General features: G+C 45.6%; 1 non-coding gene across 1 annotated transcript; it reads right to left on the reverse strand.

Annotated features, from left to right (window-relative positions):
* Positions 1 to 13,252: 13,252 nt before the first annotated feature.
* trnaf-gaa (transfer RNA phenylalanine (anticodon GAA)) lies at positions 13,253 to 13,325 on the reverse strand. The gene has a single exon. It is a non-coding gene; the product is annotated as a tRNA-Phe (tRNA).
* Positions 13,326 to 13,583: the final 258 nt, after the last annotated feature.

Here is a 13,583-nt window from a genome sequence, read left to right on the forward strand (position 1 = left end):
TGATTGACTTCAACTGGCTTTGTGTCTGCTGGGTAGATAATTTTTGTCCTCTGTGTCTGTCCCAGTATGGTTCTTGGGTGTAGCAAGATGTCATGTGTAGTGCTGTTTGTGATTGGAATAGTGACACGTGACCAGCTTCCTCTCTGTAAGCGCACTACACCTTCTTTCACTTTCATCCCATCTGGCAATGGTGCAGCTGGACAGGGTTCGAAGAGAACATCTTGTTGGTCTGGGAGTGTGCCTGCCCTAACACTGCACTTCACTGTCCTGGTCTGACCTGCCTGAATAGACAGAATCTCCCTTCCCACTTTCACCACCCCTTCACCTAGGCCATCGTCCCCACTTCTCATTATTTTCAGAAACTTTCTTACAATCGAAGGAGAATGCTGCACTAACTGCATTTGTGATGACACAAGGGGGTTCTATGCCATTTGCTAACACATACTCAATCACATTATAACCAATGAGTGGTTGCTCTGCCACCCCATCTTCATCTGATACCGGCACTGGCACTAAGAGTTCTAACTGTTTTGCATTCTCTGAGGGCAACTTAAATGTAACTTCAACCCACCCAGAAAAAGGGACTGGTGTTTGGTTAACTGCCCTCGCATTCAAGAAATCTGGGTCCACTATCTCAGCAAGATCCCTGACTGTAGCATGAGGAATTTGCTGTTGCCTCCACTTCTCATTCATGAGACAGATTTGAGATCCAGTGTCCCACAATGCCTTTGTTTCAACCCCATCTATCAGGCAGGCAATCATATACTTTTTCCCCACTAGGCTGAGTAACTGTGTTCTTTGCTATGGGGAAATAAGACTGACACTAACTGCTTTATTTTGCTGCAATGCTGTGTCCTGTGTTCTAGCAGCCACTTTTGACTCTAAATGTCGAATACTGTTGGTGACTAACTTGTACATGTCTCTGAGCTGTTCACTTCAATTGTCTTTTTCAGCAGGTGGCATTGGTGTAGCTGTCACAGTGTTAGCTAACATGTCTACCTGTCCTGCTTTATCAGCACCCCTCCTTCCAGTCCTCCATCCCTGAAACAGATGACCACTTTGTCCACATTTGAAGCAGTGGTCACACTGTTTGCCTTTATTGTCGTCTTGGCAGGTCCTGCAGGCACGCCTCCTGCTTGCTCGCTGCTGAGTATAGGGTCTAGGAGACTCACACGTGACCTTTTTAATTTCTTGCACCTCCTTCTTTAACTGTCTGATCATGTCAAGGAGTTCATATTCTCTGTGAGTCACAGGTGGCTGTGTTTGGACTGTTTTACCTTTCATGGCCGTGGAAGATGCCCGTTCTTGACCACCGACTGCTCCAACCGTGGCCCCTGGAGTCACCTGCACTTCAGCTCTGATTTCTCTCACGTTTAGGTCTTTACTGTTTTTTTTATTTCTGTTGTCTTTCCCACTCAATACTAGCTGCCTCATTTGTTTTAGCAATCAACATATCATCAGTGACAGTCACGTCATCCAGGTAGGTTTTGAGCTGGTATTTTACATTGTCACTAATGAGTCCTGTCCCCACAGCTCTAAGAAACTTCCTTTGCACCAATTCAGGGCTGTATTGTTCATCTGCACCAGGTTCTCTGGATGCAACTAAGGCCAAGTTTACATTAGACCGTATCTGTCTCGTTTTCTTCGCGGATGCACTGTCCGTTTACATTAAAACGCCTGGAAACGCCGGGAAACGGGAATCCGCCAGCGTCCACGTATTCAATCTAGATCGTGTCTGGTCCGGTGCTGTGTAAACATTGAGAATACATGGATACGCTGTGCTGAGCTCTAGCTGGCGTCGTCATTGGACAACGTCACTATGACATCCACCTTCCTGATTCGCTGGCGTTGGTCATGTGACGCGACTGCTGAAAAACGGCGCGGACTTCCGCCTTGTATCACCTTTCATTAAAGAGTATAAAAGTATGAAAATACTGCAAATACTGATGCAAATACTGCCCATTGTGTAGTTATGATTGTCTTTAGGCTTGCCATCCTTCCACTTGCAAGTGGTAAGTGATATGCGCTGGGATCACACACACAGCGGCTCAGTCCCGAATCACTGCTTGTGCACTCCACTCGCGCGCTCTATGAGCTGCGCAGGGCCGGAGTGCGCACCCTCCAGAGGGCACTCGCTGTTCAGGGTGGAGTGATTTGGAGCGCAGGATGCCTGCGGAGCCGAGCGTATCCGTGTATTGGTGTTGCTGTGTGCAGGCGAATCGTGTATTGGTGTTGATTGGTGTTGAACACTACCACTGCACTACCTACTTCGGAGCTGCCACGACAAACCACAAATGAACAAAAGCAAACAAACATCAAATGTGTGTGTGTGGGGGTTCCCTTTTAAACCACTTTCCTACATGAGCTAAAATTTAAAATTTCTCACATTTCTTAGTATCAAAAGACACATATACATTACTTAATCAACACATAAAGAAAAAAGCACAACTTTATTTATCACACCCTTGTGAAATTTCCTGTCTGCATTTAACCCATCTGAAGCAGTGAACACACACGCATGCATGTACACGTGAGCAATGAGCACACACACATACCCAGAGCAGTGGGCAGCCATGCTAACAGCACCCGGGGAGCAGTTGGGAGTTAGGTGCCTCGCTCAAGGCCATCCCATATTAACCTAACCGCATGTCTGTGGGGGAAACCCACACAGACCAGGGCTTTGAACCAGAATTTTTTTTCCTATTGGTTCATTCTGAACAGAAATGGAATTTTAACGTTTCCAGTTTTGGGTTCCACCATTAAATAGACGTTCCTGAACTGGTTAGAACAAAAAGCTTTGTTCCCGGAACGGTTAATTACATTCCCTGTCAGCTGTTTAACAAATGGCTATAAAATTATGTCTCTGTCTCATTCAGCTTAAGCCAAATGTAGGCTAATTCTATTACAACCTTCATTAAATAAGACAAGAAATAATTCAAAACAATTATTATTTCAAATATGTTGTTTATTGTTAACCGAAGGATTTTCAACACAAACGTCAACGACATTATAAAGTCATGTGGCTATGCCACTCAGTGGGCAACAACAAAATCCCACAGCCCATCAGTCATCAGGTCATTTCTTAGGCATTTGCTACACCATAAACAGTTGCTACACCAACTTAAAAGAAGTCACCAAACCTGGTCGTGACCATTCACAGTAGGCAAGGAAAGGAGGGAAAAAAACAGGCCATCCAATATTCACACCGTAGCAAGTCTTTTTTTTAGCTTAGCATACCCGTAGGCCTACTAACATTTAGGCCTCATCTCATCTCATTATCTCTAGCCGCTTCATCCTTCTACAGGGTCGCAGGCAAGCTGGAGCCCATCCCAGCCGAACTACGGGCGAAAGGCAGGGTACACCCTGGACAAGTCGCCAGGTCATCACAGGGCTGACACATAGACACAGACAACCATTCACACTCACACCTACAGTCAATTTAGAGTCACCAGTTAACCTAATCTGCATGTCTTTGGACTGTGGGGGAAACCAGAGCACCCGGAGGAAACCCACGCAGAGAACATGCAAACTCCACACAGAAAGGCCCTCGCCGGCCCCGGGGCTCAAACCCAGGACCTTCTTGCTGTGAGGCGACAGCGCTAACCACTACACCACCGTGCCACCCTACATTTAGGCCTATAAAATGCAATTCCATAGCCCATATCCATCAGGTATCGTTAATCAACAAACATGCTAACATTTATCAAAGAAGTAGGTAACAAAAGTGGCTCACGTTTAGTAGGCAACAAAAACTTAAAAATATAGACTACACCGTAACCTGGTGTTGTTAAACAAAAAAGATTTGTGACTGACATACATTAGACTATCGAGAATTGTCCAAACTATTGCCTTCCAGGCTGCCAAAAATAATAATAGCCAATAATAATTAAAATAAAATAAATCCTGTACAGTCACAAAAATAGTAATTCCCATACTATAGTAGCCCACGGGCGCAGATAGAGGGGGGGACGGGGGGGATTCGTCCCACCCAGATTTAAATTCACCTCATTCGGTCCCCCCCACTTATAGGGAGGAAAAAACGTCTATGCTGTCTTTCTTTGCATAAGGCAAACCTCACGGAAAAATCAAAAGACTAATTACCATTCGGTTTATTGAGGTACACAGCAGTACATACATAGTTGCAACTGCGCAGACTGCACAGGTTGCGAGCTCGAGCTTGGTTGCTATAGTTACCCACAACAAGTTTGACAGGCATATCGGGGACAGCTCCTCCTAGTTCAGGACCCCAACACGGCATGATGAAGGGTGCCAAAAGACAGAAAACGATTGCATTGTTTTTTCAAAAAAAAAAAAATGACTGTAAGTAAACTGTGCCTTACTTTATCATATCACCTTGCAATTTTTTGATAGTCTGTTCAAAGTAATGTCGTAGTGAAAGTAAAATCGTACGGAGTGATGCCTTTCTGGTAGCCTCCTTCTTTCGGTGGCAGCCTGTAGATACAGTGCTCAGAAGGCAGTTTTAATGTTTAATCTGGCGTTCCCTGCCATAATTTCAGCGAGCATATTGTTTCATAAGGAAACTTTGCGAAGAGTTGTTGACTGACTGCCGCTCACGCAACACACAGGCATAGTTAGAAAGTCAGGATGCACTGGTTTACACTTTACACACACACACGTAGCCCAGCCTCTCGCTATGTTTAACAGTTGGAACTTAGCGGTTTTAAAACTAGTTTTGCAGTTTTGCAGTTTCTGTGCATGATGATAATGTGTAAACTTTGGATTTCCATAGGCTATGTTAAAATGTTATCATTGTCCTGGTGATGGCAGTGAGGGAGGTGAAATAACATGTATACACACTACCGTTCAAAAGTTTGGGGTCACCCAGACAATTTTGTGTTTTCCATGAAAAGTCACACTTTTATTTACCACCCTAAGTTGTAAAATGAATAGAAAATATAGTCAAGACATTTTTCTGGCCATTTTGAGCATTTAATCGACCCCACAAATGTGATGCTCCAGAAACTCAATCTGCTCAAAGGAAGGTCAGTTTTATAGCTTCTCTAAAGAGCTAAACTGTTTTCAGCTGTGCTAACATGATTGTACAAGGGTTTTCTAATCATCCATTAGCCTTCTGAGGCAATGAGCAAACACATTGTACCATTAGAACACTGGAGTGATAGTTGCTGGAAAGGGGCCTCTATACACCTATGGAGATATTGCACCAAAAACCAGACATTTGCAGCTAGAATAGTCATTTACCACATTAGCAATGTATAGAGTGTATTTCTGATTAGTTTAAAGTGATCTTCATTGAAAAGAACAGTGCTTTTCTTTCAAAAATAAGGACATTTCAAAGTGACGCCAAACTTTTGAACGGTAGTGTGTGTATATATATATATAAGAGAAACTCTGATGAAGGTTCCAGTGGTTTCCATTATGTGTTCTAGGGGCTTGTGCTTTGACACAGAATGCAATTTTCAGAGAAGATACTCACAGAGTTGCACAGGATGCTGTCTATGGTTCCCCTAAATGTATTGAAGCTAGGAGGGGTGAGGTTTGCTTTCCTGTCTCTGCAGAAAAGTGAGACACTGTTGGGATTTTCTGGCACAGATAAGATCCTCTGTCATGTGCACCCCAAGACTGTCTCCATGATCACACTAACAGAAGAGCACAGATTGATCAGTGTGGGACTGTGAGTCCTGCTGGGGTCAAAAATCATCTCTTTTGTTTTCCTCCATGGATTGTTGCTTCTACTGTAGTCCTCTGACCCACTTCACCTTCTCTCTGTATGTTGGCTCATACAATTTAATGACAATAAAATACAATTAAATTAAATTTTACCTGTAGAATGCTTTTAACAATGAACATCGTCACAAATCAGCTTTACAGAAATATATAAATTCTGGATATAAATTTTACATACATAGAATTTATCCTGAAGGATCAAGCCAGAAGGCGATGGTGGCAAGATGGGGTCACTGGTATCTCAGGAGTCGCATGTGTAGTGAGAGAGGGAGGGGGTTGGGCAGATGGAAGAGAAACCCTCCTTTAAATGCACATGATTTCAAACTGAAAGTCTGCAATGTAATCTCGCAGTCAATTCAAAATATTTTGGTTGTTTATTTTATAACAGACACTTTCTGGAGTATTTCATTAAAGTGAGAGAAAAAACAGCTGCTGGTGTTGGTAATACAAATATATTGATTGAGGCACTGCCTAAAAGCAGAGCTCCCAGCTGTTTCTTGGTTGTAGAATTTTCTTATATCATACAGTACCCAGCCTCTTTTGTTTTATATCAAGAATTATTTAAAAAAAAAAATTCAGGCATGACATGTGTGCATCATGCATGGAGATTTTCCCTCCATCATTGGGTTGCCTGTGATGGCAGGTACGCGAGTACGCGACACAGTGACATCGGGCGACAACAGCGACAAGTTACTCACTACTGTACTGTCCCGACTACTACTCTACTTCACACTTCACTCCTCACTTCACTAGTTGTTGGGTTTCCTGTGGTGGCAGGCACACACAGTACTGAAACCATCAGAAAACAACTTAATGGGTTTCTTTATGTATCCACACTCTATGCCTATGGGGCTCCCCTCACACAGGCCGGAGCTTCGCTAACACATAGTCTGGTGGTTATTTCTCAATAGGGCACTCCATAACACTTTTGTGCATATCTAGGGGTAAAAGCTGCCAACCATTTTTTTTTTTTTTATCAGAATGGGTCCTAACAAGTAGAAATAGGGTGGTTGGCATCTTTGAAAATGCCTATGACCCTGCTTTGGCAGCCATTTTGGAAACCGCCATAGATATTTAACAAAATAAGATCTTGGGAGCAATGAAGAACAATTAATATGCTGCAAAGCACAATCCTTCTTGTACAGAAGACAAAATTGTACAGTTTTTACATTTTCAGGAAATGTCAGCCATGTTAGTATTCCAATATGACTGCTGAATAATGATATTATGAAATTAATTTTTTAAAGAGATAAAGAATTTTGTTGTTTAAACACATGTTTCAACAGCTAATAAATTTACTGGTGACATCAACAGTATTGACACCAATTAAGAATTAAGGAACATACAAGAACATTTATTTCTGCAATATGAAATGTTTATTGAGAACATCATAGCAATGTCTTCAATATTAACAAGGCTGAAGATTAATAACACTAATATATGCTTTTAAACAGCTTCAGTAATGTACATTTTATACAGCTAACACTTAATTATCACTGACCCAAGAGCATGTTCTTAGCTAGATACTCTACTCATCCTCAGGGTCACAATTGTTTATGCAGTTGGCAGACCATTCACATTCACCATGGGTTTTGACCTTGTTGCTTCAAACTGCTTTTTCAGTCTTGTTATTTCTGTTGCATTTGTGAACTGAGAATAGCATGTTTTATGCCACTTGATGCTGTTGGGGTCCAGATCCATGTGCTTTTGTAAATATTAAAAAAACTCAAAATATTCCTCATCTTTATATCTTATGCGTTCTTCAGCTTTGGTCTTTAAAGTCATCATTCCTGATTCACTTGCTTGACGTAAAGTTTTGTCATTTTTGTTCCTTCCACAGTCTTGTTGACATATGAAGCACTTCTGGAAGTCAATATCCCCTCCTCTTTGTCTCTTCTTGGAGCTGAATAAGGGTTCCATGACTGACTTAAAAACAAGGGATCCACAACACAAATAGTCGTGTCTCAGTGTACAGTTTTTAAAAATGTGAGACTTAGAAATGTGTGCAAAAACTCAATATTTAATATAGCTTTGGATCCATTAGCCCCATTCCTATAGAGACCCACTACTTTATATAAAATATATATCTTCACCAAATTCACATGTTCTTGTCTTTGTTCCAGCTCCAAGGTGTCTTCATCCAGGCTGTGTTAAAAACTGTCAAGCAGGAAATCTATCTAGTTTACACTGTCTTGTAAGGCTGTCTTGTACTGTCTTGTACAATATCACATCTGTACCTTGTCTCCCATTTTATAAATAATATGCATCATGTTACAAAACACATCAATGTTTAATTGGCGGAGGAACACTACTTTCGTGTTGAATAAAGCCACTGATTTTCTCTGTTTTCAGGTACACTGCCACACCTTCTAGGATCTTCTTGATTGCTGCCTCTGGAACAAGTGACCTTATTGGCTGCTTTTTCCAGTTCTTCCAAGAAAAATCAAACAAAAATGTTAGAAGTATCATATTTTTAAGTGAATAAAAGGAGGTCTCTGATTGGACAACATAACATATGTTGCACACTCATAAAAAACAATATCTATTGCAGGTAATGGAGTGAAATTTCTTTGATACCCATAATGCTTCGATGGTCAACCTATAGGCAGTTATGAACTATGGCTTACATTTGTTATTTTGGTTATTTAAAGTTGTTAAATTATTATATTTTTCTGCTTTTCCATGACTTTTGGAATATTTTAAAACATTCTATTTGTAGGTTTTTTTTTTTTTTTATTTCAGTATGCTTGAAGTGAATGGTGGACCAGATCTGATATATATATATATATATATATATATATATATATATATATATATATATATATATATAATTATTATTATTTTTTTTTAATTTGGAATTTAGTCTCGTCTCGTCTCATCTTCTTCCGCTTATCCAGGACCGGGTCGCGGAGGCAGCAGTCTAAGCATGGAAGCCCAAACTTCCCTTTCCCCAGACACCTCGGCCAGCTCCTCGGGAAGAACACCGAGGCGTTCCCAGGCCAGCCGAGAGACATAGTCCCTCCAGCGTGTCCTGGGTCTTCCCCGGGGCCTCCTCCCGGGGGGACATGCCTGGAACACCTCCCCAGGGAGGCGTCCAGGAGGCATCCGAAAAAGATGCCCGAGCCACCTCAGCTGGTTCCTCTCGATGTGGAGGAGCAGCGGCTCTACTCCGAGCTCCTCCCGAGTGACTGTGCTTCTCACCCTATCTCTAAGGGAGCGCCCAGCCACCCTGCGAAGGAAACTCATTTCAGCCGCTTGTATCCGCGATCTTGTTCTTTCTGTCATTACCCAAAGCTCATGACCATAGGATCACATAGCTCATGATCCTAGGAGCTATGTGATCCTAGGAGCTGTTGTCGGGGGCATTATGCCCCTGTTAGGGTTTCCCAAGGCAGACAGGTCCTAGGTGACAGGCCAGACCAAGAGCAGTTCACCAAAAAAAAACCCCTATGGAGAAAAAATCCAGGACCGTGACATCGCCCGGTAGGACGCAGCCGGGGCCCCACCCTGGAGCCAGGCCCGGGGTTGGGGCTCGTATGCAAGCGCTTGGTGGCTGGGCCTTTGCCCATGGGGCCCGGCCGGGCTCAGCCCGAAGAGGTGACGTGGGCCCGACCTCCTGTGGGTTCACCACCCACAGAGGTAGCAGTAGGGGTTTGGTGCAGTGTGGATTGGGTGGCAGTCGAAGGCAGGGGCCTCGACGACCTGATCCCCGGACACAGCGGCTGGCTGTTGGGACATGGAATGTCACTTCGCTGGGGGGGAAGGAGCCTGAGCTTGTGCGGGAGGTTGAGAGGTACCGGCTAGAGATAGTCGGGCTCACCTCCATGCACAGCTTGGGCTCTGGAACCCAGCTCCTTGAGAGGGGCTGGACTTTCCACTTCTCTGGAGTCGCCCGTGGTGAGCGGCGGCGGGCTGGTGTGGGCTTCCTTATAGCTCCCCAGCTCAGCCGCCATGTGTTGGAGTTTACCCCAGTGAACGAGAGGGTCGCCTCTCTGCGCCTTTGGATTGGGGAGAGGGCTCTTGCTGTTGTTTGCGCCTACGGGCCAAATAGCAGTATAGAGTATCCGGCCTTCTTGGAGTCCCTGGGAGAGGTACTGAGGGGTGCTCAGACTGGGGACTCCATTGTGCTACTGGGGGACTTCAATGCTCACGTGGGCGATGACAGTGACACCTGGAGGGGCGTGGTTGGGAGGAACGGCCTCCCCGATCTGAACCCGAGTGCTGTTTTGTTATTGGACTTCTGTGCTAGTCACAGTTTGTCTATAACGAACACCATGTTCGAGCATAGGGGTGTCCATAAGTGCACGTGGCACCAGGACACCTTAGGTCGGAGGTCGATGATCGACTTTGTAGTCGTGTCATCTGATCTCCGACCCTATGTCTTGGACACTCGGGTGAAGAGAGGGGCTGAGTTGTCAACTGATCACCACCTGGTGGTGAGTTGGATCCGCTGGCGGAGGAGGAAGCTGGACAGACCTGGCAGGCCCAAACGTATGCTGAGGGTCTGCTGGGAACGTCTGGCCGAGCACTCTGTAGGGGAGGTCTTTAACTCCCACCTCCGGGAGAGCTTTTCCCAGCTTCCGAGGGAGGCGGGGGACATTGAGTCTGAGTGGACCATGTTCTCTACCTCCATTGTGGACGCAGCTGTTCGGAGCTGTGGCCGCAAGGTCTCCGGTGCCTGTCGTGGCGGCAATCCCCGAACCCGGTGGTGGACACCGGAAGTAAGGGATGCCGTCAAGCTGAAGAAGGAGTCCTATCGGGCCATGTTGACCTCCGGGACTCCTGAGGCAGCCGACGGGTATTGGCAGGCCAGGCGTGCTGCAGCTCGGGCAGTTGCGGAGGCAAAAACTCGGAACTGGGAGGAGTTCGGGGAGGCCATGGAGAAGGACTATCGGTCGGCCTCGAAGAAATTCTGGCAAACCGTCCGGCGCCTCAGGAGGGGGAAGCAGTACTCTGCCAACACTGTTTACAGTGCGGGTGGGGAGCTGTTGACCTCGACTGGGGACATTGTCGGGTGGTGGAAGGAATACTTTGAGGATCTCCTCAATCCCACCGTCATGTCTTCCACTGAGGAGACTGAGGCTGATGACTCAGAGGTGGACTCGTCCATTACCCAAGCCGGAGTCACTGAGGTGGTTTGCAAGCTCCTCGGTGGCAAGGCACCGGGGGTGGATGAGATCCGCCCTGAGTATCTCAAGTCTCTGGATGTTGTGGGGCTGTCTTGGTTGACACGCCTCTGCAACATCGTGTGGCGGTCGGGGACAGTGCCTCTGGAGTGGCAGACTGGGGTGGTGGTCCCTCTTTTTAAGAAAGGGGACCGGAGAGTGTGCTCCAATTATAGGGGAATCACACTTCTCAGCCTCCCAGGGAAAGTTTACTCCAGGGTACTGGAGAGGAGAATTTGACCAATAGTCGAACCTCGGATCCAGGAGGAACAATGCGGTTTTCGTCCTGGTCGCGGAACACTGGACCAGCTCTATACCCTTCATAGGGTGCTCGAGGGTTCATGGGAGTTTGCCCAACCAGTCCACATGTGCTTTGTGGATCTGGAGAAGGCATTCGACCGTGTCCCCCATGGTATTCTGTGGGGGGTGCTTCGGGAGTATGGGGTTCGGGGCTCTTTGCTAAGGGCTGTCCGGTCCCTGTACGAACGGAGCAGGAGTCTGGTTCGCATTGCCGGCAGTAAGTCAGACCTGTTCCCAGTGCATGTTGGACTCCGTCAGGGCTGCCCTTTGTCACCGGTTCTGTTCATAATTTTTATGGACAGAATTTCTAGGCGCAGCCAGGGGCCGGAAGGAATCCTGTTTGGGAACCACAGGATTTCATCTCTGCTTTTTGCGGATGATGTTGTCCTGTTGGCTTCTTCAAACCAGGACCTTCAGCATGCACTGGGGCAGTTTGCAGTCGAGTGTGAAGCGGCTGGGATGAGAATCAGCACCTCCAAGTCCGAGGCCATGGTTCTCGACCGGAAAAGGGTGGCTTGCCCTCTCCAGGTTGGTGGAGAAGTCCTGCCTCAAGTGGAGGAGTTTAAGTATCTCGGGATCTTGTTCACGAGTGAGGGAAGGATGGAGCGTGAGATCGACAGGCGGATCGGTGCAGCCTCCGCAGTGATGCGGTCGCTTTACCGGTCCGTCGTGGTGAAGAAGGAGCTGAGTCAAAAGGCGAAGCTCTTAATTTACCGGTCGATCTACGTTCCGACTCTCATCTATGGTCATGAGCTATGGTCATGGAATTTAGTATTATTTTATATTGGAAATGCTTCATTAATGATAAGTGTGGATGTTACAGTATTTAATATAACCACATTATTTCTAACCATCAAAAACATATAATTTTTGACACTAAGATCATGTTTGTATCTTCCTGGAAGGTAAAATTACATGTTTTTATTACATTTCTGGCAGCCATATTGAATTCCAAGAGGGCCACCAGATAAAATCCTTGTTGGTAGATACCAGAACATCTCTTGAACAAAAAACGTAGGTTTAACCACAACTTTTATGGTGAAGATTGCTTCAGGAGTCCATACATTTACGTAGGTATTCAAGATTGTCCAATCGTCAGTTTCAAAATGGCTGCCAAGGGATAGTCAGAGGCATTTCCAAAGATGCCAACCACCATATTTCTGTCTCTTTGGAACCATTTTAACTAAAAAACATGGTTGGCAGCTGTTACCCCAGATGTGCAGGGGGTTATAATACCATTTTTATCCTCCAGACTAACAGGCCACTAGGTGGTGTGTATGACTGGCAATTACTATTATAACACTGGCCACTAGGCCATGTGTATGACTGGTAATTACTTACACTGACCACTAGGTGGTGTGTATGACTGGTAATTACTATAACACTGGTATGGTGGCAGGCACGCACGGGACTGAAACCATCAGAATACAACTTGATGAGTTTCTTTATGCATTCACACTCTATGTCTATGGGGCTCCACTCACGCGGATCAAGAACGCACACCAATGCAGATAATAGTATTGAGTCCGTGTGGACACAAAAGAAGGCATTGGTGCAAATGGCATCACCTGTGCAGCACCACTGACCAGTAAATCAAAGTCCTTCCCACACCATGCAGCGCAAATGGCAGCACCGATTTCCGTAGCCCTCAGCCTCTCGCCTATTACATAGCTCAGGTTACAGTCGGGGGCTAGTCCTCTGGGAACCGCAAAAGTTTGTCTCCCCACTCGCATCTGTATTGCAATGTGCCTTGCCAGACAGCAGTAGGTACCATTTTTATGATGGTCTTTGGTATGACCCAACCGTGAGTAGAACTCATGATCGACCAAAGGGAGCATGCAGTTGAAACAGTCTGGGCATGTTAGATCAGATGCTGCAAACAAAGGCTTCAGAAGTTCCACTGAGAGTTGAACTCACATTACTGTATTCAAAGTTCAGAGTGCTAACCATTACACCATGGAACCAAAACATAACTGTCGAATTGTTTTCAGCACCAAATTACTGGCGTATACTGACATTGCCCAGGCAAAAAAAACCAAAAACAAATACAGCCTTTGATATACATAAACCACACTCCTCAATGCTGAAACCCAGAATTGAACCAGGGACCTTTAGATCTTCAGTCTAACGTGCTCCCTACTGAGCTATTTCAGCAAGCCCATTGTCAGCAGCTCATTGTGCCAGAGTCGGGCTAGGCATGGCACATCAGGGTGGCGTAAGCAGCGGCCTTATCTGACATTTGTTGCAGCAGGTTGTCGACGGGCCTCGTGGCCCATGCTTGGCGCAAGCAATGAACGTGGGTGAAAACGGAGGCTTCGGCTGACGTGGCTTTGCAAAAGTAAGCGCTGCAAACATTTTGTTTTTGTCGCACATGACTCTCAGCTTCTCTGTTAGTCATGGCCAAGTGGTGAA

This window comes from Neoarius graeffei, chromosome 4 (genome assembly GCF_027579695.1).
Source record: "Neoarius graeffei isolate fNeoGra1 chromosome 4, fNeoGra1.pri, whole genome shotgun sequence".
Classification (NCBI taxonomy): domain Eukaryota; kingdom Metazoa; phylum Chordata; class Actinopteri; order Siluriformes; family Ariidae; genus Neoarius; species Neoarius graeffei.